Genomic DNA, 8,785 nt, shown 5'->3' on the forward strand with positions numbered 1-8,785 from the left:
TGATGGTAAGTCTAGGAGTTGACTTGACAGCCCTGCCAGTAGGAGCTGGCTCTAGAAGACAGCAAGAGAGAAATGTGCTGGAGATTGTGGACAAACTCTGAACAAACCTATGATAATAATGTCCCTACCCTTGCTTTGCTAGTGAAGATCAGATACTCACAATCAATGTAAGAATTTTTCCCAACAGACCTAAGCTAAAGAGCTTAGTTCTTGGAAAAATAAGGCGAGGGGAAGAAAAAAAAAGAATTTCTAACCATTTCCTTTTTTCTTGAATTGGAGTCTCACCCTGTCGCCTAGGCTGGAGTACAGTGGCACGCTCATGGCCATCCCAGTGTCGACCTGCTGGGCTCAGGTGATCCTTCTGCCCCAGCCTTCCGAGTAGCTGAAACTACAGGCACACGCTACCATGCCAGGTTAATTTTTTTTTTTACTAATTGTAGAGAATAGGTCTCGCCAAGTTGCCTGGGCTGGTCTCAAACCCGCAGATTCAGGCAATCCACTCTCCTCAGCCCCCCAAAGTACTGTGATGACAGGCTGAGCCACCTAGTCCAGCCTTTTTTTTTTTTTTTTTTTTTTTTAAGAAACTGTCATATTCTGTTGCTAGTGGTATGATCACAGTTCACTGCAGCCTCAACTTCCTGGCCTCAAGAAATTCTTCTGCTTCAGCATCCCAAAGTACTGGGATTATAGGCATGAGCCACAGCACCCAGCCTATTGATCATTCTTACAGCTACATTTTTATTTTTATTTTTTAAGTTGGAGTTTCACTCTTTCGCCCAGCTGGAGTGCAGTGGCACACTCAACAGCCTCAACCTGCTGGGCTCCTGCAATCCTTTCACCTCAGCCTTCCAAGTAGCTGGAACTATAGGAGTGCGCTACCACACCCAGCTAATTTTTTATTTATTGTAGAGATGAGGTCTCGCTAAGTTACCTAGGCTGGTCTTGAACCTCAGGACTCAGGCAATTCTCTCGCCTCTGCCTCCCAAAGTGATGGGCTCACAGGCATGAGCCACCATGCCCAACCTTTATAGCTACTTTAAAATACTCTTAGATTTGGGCACAGTGAGTGGTTCATACTTGTATTCCCAGCACTTTGGGAGGTTGAGGTGGCCAGATTGCCTGAGCCCAGGAATTCAAAACCAGCCTGGGCAACATAGTGAGACCTCATTTTTACAAAAGTAAAATAATTGGCCAGGCTCAGTGGCTCAGTCTGTAATCCCAGCACTTTGGGAGGCCAAGACAGGAGGATTGCTTGTGCCAAGGTTCGAGACCAGTCTGGGCAACATAGTGAGACCTCATTTTTTTTTTTTTTGAGTTGGAGTCTCACTTTGTCGCCTAGGCTGGAGTGCAGTGGCACGCTCATGGCCATCCCAGCATCAACCAGCTGGGCTCCAGTGATCTTTCCATCTCAGCCTTCCAAGTAGCCGGAACTGCAGGCACACGCTACCATGCCCACCTAATTTTTGATTTATCATAGAGACGAGGTCTTGCCAAGTTACCAGGGCTGGTCTCTAACCCGCAGGCTCAGGCAACCCACTCACCTTAGCCTCCCAAAATGCTGGAGTTACAGGCTGAGCCACCCAGCCTGGCCAATTCCAAACATATTTCATGATAACTTCTGTCTTTTGCAGGATGCAAGACCACTCGTGTTACTCTGCATTCCCTCAGTTGGCTTTGAAATTTCCTTTCCCGCCTGCTCTGTTTTCTACTCAAATGACACTATCCCGGTGCCTTTGACTATCTCTACTTTTGCCTCAATTGATATTTACTGTTTCCACATGGTAGGTGTGACCTTAGGCTAGGTGATATGAGTTAAGCAAAAATGAATGAGACTAGGACCTCGCCCTTAAATACTCACACCTGCCAAGTCCTCAAATATTCAAACCAGCCAAGGGCTGGTGGTTAAGCTCTAAAGTCAGATCTCCAGTAGAATTCCAGCTTCTCCTCCTACCAGCTTAGTTAGGCAAGCTACTTAAATTCTTCTAAGTTCCCTTTATTTTCTCTATAGATAATAATATCTACCTCAAAGTATAGAGCCGAATAGAAAGTGCTTAATACAATCTGGTCTTATTATAATTCCTATTATTGTTTCCATAAGGAAGAGTATGTTTTTCCTTCTGAACTCTTTTTTTCATTCTATGTGATAACTGCACAGAGTTCTCCAGTTTTCTTATAAGAGTAGAGAGAAAGATACTCTGATGAGGAGCTGAGATCTGAGCATAACCTTGATTGCAGACACACAGGGACAATGGGAGATTATGTCATACCTGCATTTAATCTGCTTCAGCCCTCTTTCCATCTTCTCATTTCTGACCTTCGAGAATCGTTTGTTGTAAAAAGAAAAGAACAAAGAACGTGGTGATTACACTGCTGATGATCAGTCTCAAGGCATTCACTCAGTAAATATTTATTCTGTAGTTTCTGGGTGCCAGGCATGAGTCAGTGCTGGGGACAGAGTGGTGGACATGGTAGCCACAGCCTCTGACCTCATGGAACACAGTCCAGCAGATGGCAAATACATACCCAAAGGAAAGTAGAAAGCTCTGGAAGCAAGTGGGGTGGAGCTTCACCCAGGCTGTCAGGCTGCAGCATGACCTTCCGCCATAGAGGAAATCCCATGTGTATGGTGAGTCTCCTATGCATGGTGGCAACTCTGAGTTGCCCAAACTGGAAACCCAGGGTGAAATAGATAACTAAAAGCTTGCAGATATATGAAAGGAATTGAGCAGTAGAAGACTGAAGTCCAATAATATCATTGACTTTTTAATTTAATTTAATTTTATTTTATTTTATTTGGAGTTGGAGTCTCACTCCATCGTCCAGGTGGGAGTGGCATGGCACACTCACGGCCACCCCAGCATCGACCTGCTGGGTTCCTACAATTCTTCTACCTCAACCCTCCAAGTAGCTGGAACTACAGGTGCACGCTACCATGCCCAGCTAACTTTTGATTTATTGGAAAGACAAGTTCTCACCAAGTTGCCCGGGCCTATCTCGAACCTGCAGGCTCATGCAATCTACTCACCTCTGCCTTCCACAGTGCTGGGATTACAGACTGAGCCACTGAGCCTGGCCTCATTGGCCTTAAATTGAAAAAATAGGCCAGGTGTGGTGGCTCACACCTATAATCTCAGCACTTTGGGAGGCTGAGGTGAGAGGACTTCCTGAGTCCATGGGTTTGAGACCAGCCTGGGCAACTTGGTGAGACCTCATCTCTACAAGAAATCAAGGAAAATTAGCTGGGTGTGATGGCGCATGCCTGTAGTTCCAGCTACTCGGAAGGCTGAGGTGGAAGGATCGCCTAAACCCAGCTGGTCAGGACTGAGGTGGCCGTGAGCGTGCCACTGCCCTCCAGCCTGGGTGACAGAGTAAGACTCCAACTAAAAAAATAAAAATAAAAAATAAATTGAAAAATAATTATAAAACTATGTGGGTTAAGAGATGGTTTTAACATCTCCAAGCTATTTTCTGGCTAAGAATGTTAGTGCACAAAAAATAATCTGGCGTTGGAAAATAATAGCTGATATTTCCTGTGTCCTTTCCCGATTCTCAGGATGACAATGGACAATAAAACTATGAACTTGGATTCAAAATAATGTGGTATAGTTGGAGAGCATAAGCTTCACCAAGTGGATAAAAATGGCTGGAGGTGCTCTGAATTTTCAAAGTTAGCAGGACTCAGCCCATCTCCATGAAAATGGTGGTTCCATTGGTCACAGGCTCTGCAGTGATTTCATATAAAAATAGCACCCAGCTGCCTAGCCATCTGGCAAGGATCTGATTGCTATCCCTTGAGATTTAGGAAGTCATGATTGTCAACTCACAGCTGAACACCGCTGAGAGGGTGTGGGCAGGCTGAGGCCTAGCGTTATGCCATCCTCCAACTGAAATGAGTCAGGTGCTAGGTCAGGGCCCAGCTACCCCAGAATCAGCCCCTTGTACCCAACTCGCCCCATGATGACCGAAGTTGTCCAAACCACAATTTGAAGATGTTGCAAATGGTGTCTGAAGCAAACCTCCAGGCACTGCGAGGTGGGCAAGGCTCGACCGTCCAGGCAGTAGTAAAAGAACTAACATGTGTTGAGTACTTATTCTGTCTTAGAGTTCTAAGTGCTATTGAATTATCTGGCAACCACTTTGCCAAGTGTTTTCCATGAGGGCAGTACTGTAGGGCACAGAGCAGGGAGAAGTGCTTAAAAAAATAAGGCAGGGCCTCTATCCTTAGAGGCCCTCAAGCTCCTGGCAAAGGACTGTAGAAGAATTCAGAAACTGAGACTAAGGCAAAGGTCCAGCTATGAGAATTGGTGCCCTTGAAGGGCAGGCAGTTAGCAGTCTGTGGGTCGCCCCCAATTTAGAGACCGGATTAAGAGAGTCAAGGCAAAAGAGAGCATAGAGTTACCTGGAAAATGATGGGGGAAGCCATAGAAAAGTTTTAGGTTCCAGCTTCCAGATCAGAGAGAGAGAGAGGAGGGAGGAAAGAGACTGACCCAGAAAGGGGGAGAGAGAGAGGCTGAGCAATTCTCTCCCTCCCGCTCCCAGCCACTGAACACCCACCAGGTTCTGATTGGACTCCGCTACTTCCCTGCTTCTTGATGCATGACCCTGGGTTTAGCACCTGTGGCCGGCAGGGAGGGCAGGAAGGAAGTAGGACGAGTATGGTCAAGCAAGTCATCAAGGACAGCAAGTCAGGGTTGTCATTTACTGGGAAGTGAGCCCTGATTCCCATGCAGACTAAGGCACTTCTGAGGAAAAAAAGGAATGGGATGACTTCAGGATTATGGAGAAAATGTACTTTCTTTTTTTTTGAAAATGTACTTTCATTTTCATCAGTTAACATACACCCTCCACTACTCCAAACAGATGTTCTTCCCTTTCTTGACCCGTCCCGGAAGGACAACCCGACTGCACAACAAATCTGCTAGGCTCTTTGTAGTTAGTGAGAAAGGAAGTGAACTAGTCCTGGGCCATGTATGAAGTGCAGCTGTACCTTCAGAGGCCGTGGCAGGCAGGCTAATGTCTAACAGCTCACAAGAGTGAAACTGCACCACAAAGAATCAACAAGGACTGTTTGTGCCCTACCCCCTCCCTCCCCATTGCCCAAGAAGCTTGGCAGGCACCATTGTGTGGGCCAGAGAGAGGACGTTGCAGCAAAACAACGTGGGCTTGAGTTCTCAGACACGCTCTGCCAGTTCCTGGTTTATGAGGCTAGGGGCAAAAGATGCTGTCTCTCAGCCTCAAGTCTGTGTCTCTAAAATGACAGAGTTGGGTTTTATGATGCTGAAGAATGCTGAAATCAGATAAGATGATAAGGAATTCTGTTCCTCCCCTGTGTTCCCAGATACCTCAACCGGAAGCTAGGGAGTCATGGGAGATGCTTAGCTCCCTTGTTTCTCACCGCCTACCATGTCCACCTCCCAAGTCTCTCTTTTTTTTTGAGTCTGCATCTCACTCTGTCGCCCAGGTTGGAGTGCAGTGGCATGCTGACTGCCACTGCAGCCTCAACCTCCTGGGCTCAGGCAATCCTTCTGCCTCAGTCTTCCAAGTAGCTGGAGCTACAGGCACACGCCTGGCTATTTTTTTTTTTTTTTTTAAATAGTAGAGACAGTTTCATCAAGTTGCCCAGACTGGTCTCAAACCCCTGGGTTCAGGCAGTCCTCTTGCCTCGGCTTCCCAAAGTGCTGAGATTACAGGCATGAGCCACTGTACCTGGCTCTAAATCTGTCTTGAATCAGTCCCTTCCTCTTCCTCCCAGGTGCCCCTGCCTTATGTCAGGCTCTCATGCAGTCTCATCTGAATAAACTGGATCCCAGTGTCCAATTTTACTCCCCCTTTCTGCATCTGCCCCATTCAGTCCCGTACTCCCCCCAACTCCAACACTGCATATGAGAAGGCACTCTGTCTTTTCTCTCTGTATCATCAATGTCAGTCACAGTAATGTGGACTAGGCTACCCAAAAAATGTTTGATGAATGAATAACTAGGTAGGAGGATGAATTAATCAAGCCATACGTGCAAGTACATTTTTTAAAAGATAGTGTTTGTATTTGAACTGCTGTTCTCTTCAGTTCAATAAGCATGAATATTTACTATAGGTTTGGCACTGTGCTAGGTACTTAGGGTGCGAAGATGAGTAAGATACAGCCCTGGCATTCAATTACCAATCAGTGAGTAAAGTGGTCTATACTCACTGGGTTCTCCAGAGAAACAGAACTAATAGGAAGGATGAAAAGAGACAGAGAGAGAGAGAGAGACAGATAGATAAATAGATATAGATAGACAGATATACAGACAGATAAATGATAGGTAGATAATTTTAAGGAGTTGGCTTATGCAATTTTAGAACCAGGCAAGTCAAAATTGACAGAGCAGGCCAGCAGGTTAGAGACTCAGAGAAAAACTGATGTTGCAGCTCTAGTCTGAAAGTATTCTAGAGGCAAAACTCCCCTTCCTCAGGAAACCAGCTTTTTTTCCCCTCTTATGGCCTTCGACTGATTAGATGAGGCTCATTCACATGACAGAGAGTAGTCTGCTTGCTCAAAGTCTACCTGTTTAACTATCAGTCATATCTAAAAAAAAAAGAAAAACTCTTCACTGTAACATCTAGACTGGTGTTAGCCTAACACAGGGCACCACAGCCTAGCCAAGCTGACATATTAAAAACTACAGCCAGGCCACATGGCTCACGCCTGTAATCCCAGCACTTTGGGAGGCCAAGGTGAGAGAACTGCCGATCCCATGGGTTGGAGACCCACCTGGTCAACTGGGTGAGCTCTCTCTATAATAAATCAAAAAATTAGCCGGGCTGGGCTTGGTGGCTCAGCCTGTAATCCTGGGAGGCTGAGGTGAGTGGACTGCCTGAGCCCGCAGGCTCGAGACCCGCCTGGGCAACTTGGGAGACCTCATCTCTACAATAAATCAAAAAATTAGCCGGGTGTGGTAGCGCACGCCCGTAGTTCCAGCTACTTGAAGGGAGACCAAAGGATCGCCGGAGCCCAGCAGGTCGAGGCTGCGGTGGCCGGGAGCGGCTACTGCACTCCAGTCTGGGCAACAGAGTGAGACTCCCACTCAAAAAAAAAAAAAAAAATTAGCCAGGCGTGGTATTGGGTGCCTGTAGTTCCAGCTACTTGGAAGTTTGAGGCGAAAAGATCACCTGAGCCCAGCCAGTGGAGGCTGCGGTGGCCACGAGCATAACACTGCACTTCAGCCTGGGAGAGAGAGGGAGACTTCCATTTAAAAAACAAAACAAAACAAAAAACGATCACACAGGCCTATAAGCGGGCGATGACAACACAATCAATACTATTGCATATCTGCAAAGTAAAGTAGGTGTTTCTTCCATGAGAAAATTCCGACTCACCCCTGTGGGCCTGCTCTGGGACCTCTCCCGGAACCTCGTCTACCCTGGGAAAGACCAAGCGCTGGCCACGCCCAGTTGTCTGCTGCCCCTTCCAGGGCCCCAAGAGATGTTCTTCTCACTTCTTCATCATCTCTGTGCTGTGAAATGGCTTCCTGCTCTGGTGCCTTACTCAATCTCCGTTCCTGGGAGGGCCTTTTCCCGGCGGCTGCATGACTTGCTCAGACTTCTCGGGGCTGCACCATTCCCAGGCGCTGAGCCGCCCCGGCCGCCTTCCTGGTCCTGGCGTGCCTCTGGGTGCCCAGCCTGCGGTTCCTCCAGAGCTCTGCGTCAGCGTCTTCTCCCATGCTGAGATCCACGTGGTGCAGTATTGCAGTATTGCTTTGGACTTGACTGATATGTCCTTGTCTGCCTGACGGTGAAAAGCCAGGTGCCCATGGATGGCAGGAATGTCCATGTAATAGGGAAGGGTCTCTCTCTCTCTCTCTCTCTCTCTCTCTCTCTCTCTCTCTCTCTCTCTCTCTCTCTGTCTCTCTGTCTCTTTTGAGTTGGAGTGTCACTCTGTCGCCCAGACCGGAGCCTTGACCTGCTGGGCTCAGGCGATCCTTCCACCTCAGCCTTCCAAGTAGCTGGAACCACAGGCGCACGTCATGATGCCCAGCTAATTTTTTGGTTTATTGTAGAGATGCCCGGCTAATTTTTTGGTTTATTGGCTAATTTTTGGTTTATTGCCTGGACTCACTCAATCCTCTCACCTCGGCCTCCTAAAGTGTTGAGATTAGGGGCATGAGCCACTGCACCCAGCGTGGAAAGCCTATTGATGCAGGGGCGGTGGTTCCACGTCCTGAGAATGAGGCTGTTCATCTGGGCCTAGGCCCATGGACAACCTCGGAAGGAACAAGGCAGGAGTGGTTCACCATAACCGTAGAATCCCTTCTGGAGTCTGGTTTGGGTATGTTTTCTCTTCTAACCACTCAGCAGAGCTGATGATCTAATTTCCATGGTTGTTACCTTTGGGTTCTGCAGCTTCGCATGGTGGCTCGTGGTGGCATATTTCTTCTTCAGCCAGACCCTGGCTGCTGTCCTCAGCCACAGATTCACAAGAGCAAATTTGTCCCCTACCCAAAGCACAGGAAAGCTTTCCCAACATTTTTGTTTTAAGATAACTTTGGTTATGAAGAATGGGAACCAGGATGGGAACCAGGAGTTCACAGCTTCCATCCTTAAGGACACAGGTCCAGGGACCAAAGTACAGTCTCGGCAGAGCTGTTTGGAACTCTCTGTTCCACTTTTATACCCTAAAAGGTGTAACTGAAGTGGGAAACTGAGGGTGGGGAGGTGGAATTGGTAGTAGTGGGAATCTGCCTGGGGAAGGGGGAGCATGCCTCATCAATAAGGGTACATGCACAATGAATATTTGTATACCTAACCC

General features: G+C 47.5%; 1 pseudogene; it reads left to right on the forward strand.

Moving 5' to 3' along the window:
* Nucleotides 1-2,590: 2,590 nt before the first annotated feature.
* Nucleotides 2,591-8,514, forward strand: LOC103257414 (annotated as a pseudogene).
* The last annotated feature ends 271 nt before the right edge of the window (nt 8,515-8,785 follow it).

This window comes from Carlito syrichta, unplaced genomic scaffold (assembly GCF_000164805.1).
Source record: "Carlito syrichta isolate Samal-C Ts95f unplaced genomic scaffold, Tarsius_syrichta-2.0.1 Scaffold301696, whole genome shotgun sequence".
Classification (NCBI taxonomy): Eukaryota; Metazoa; Chordata; class Mammalia; order Primates; family Tarsiidae; genus Carlito; species Carlito syrichta.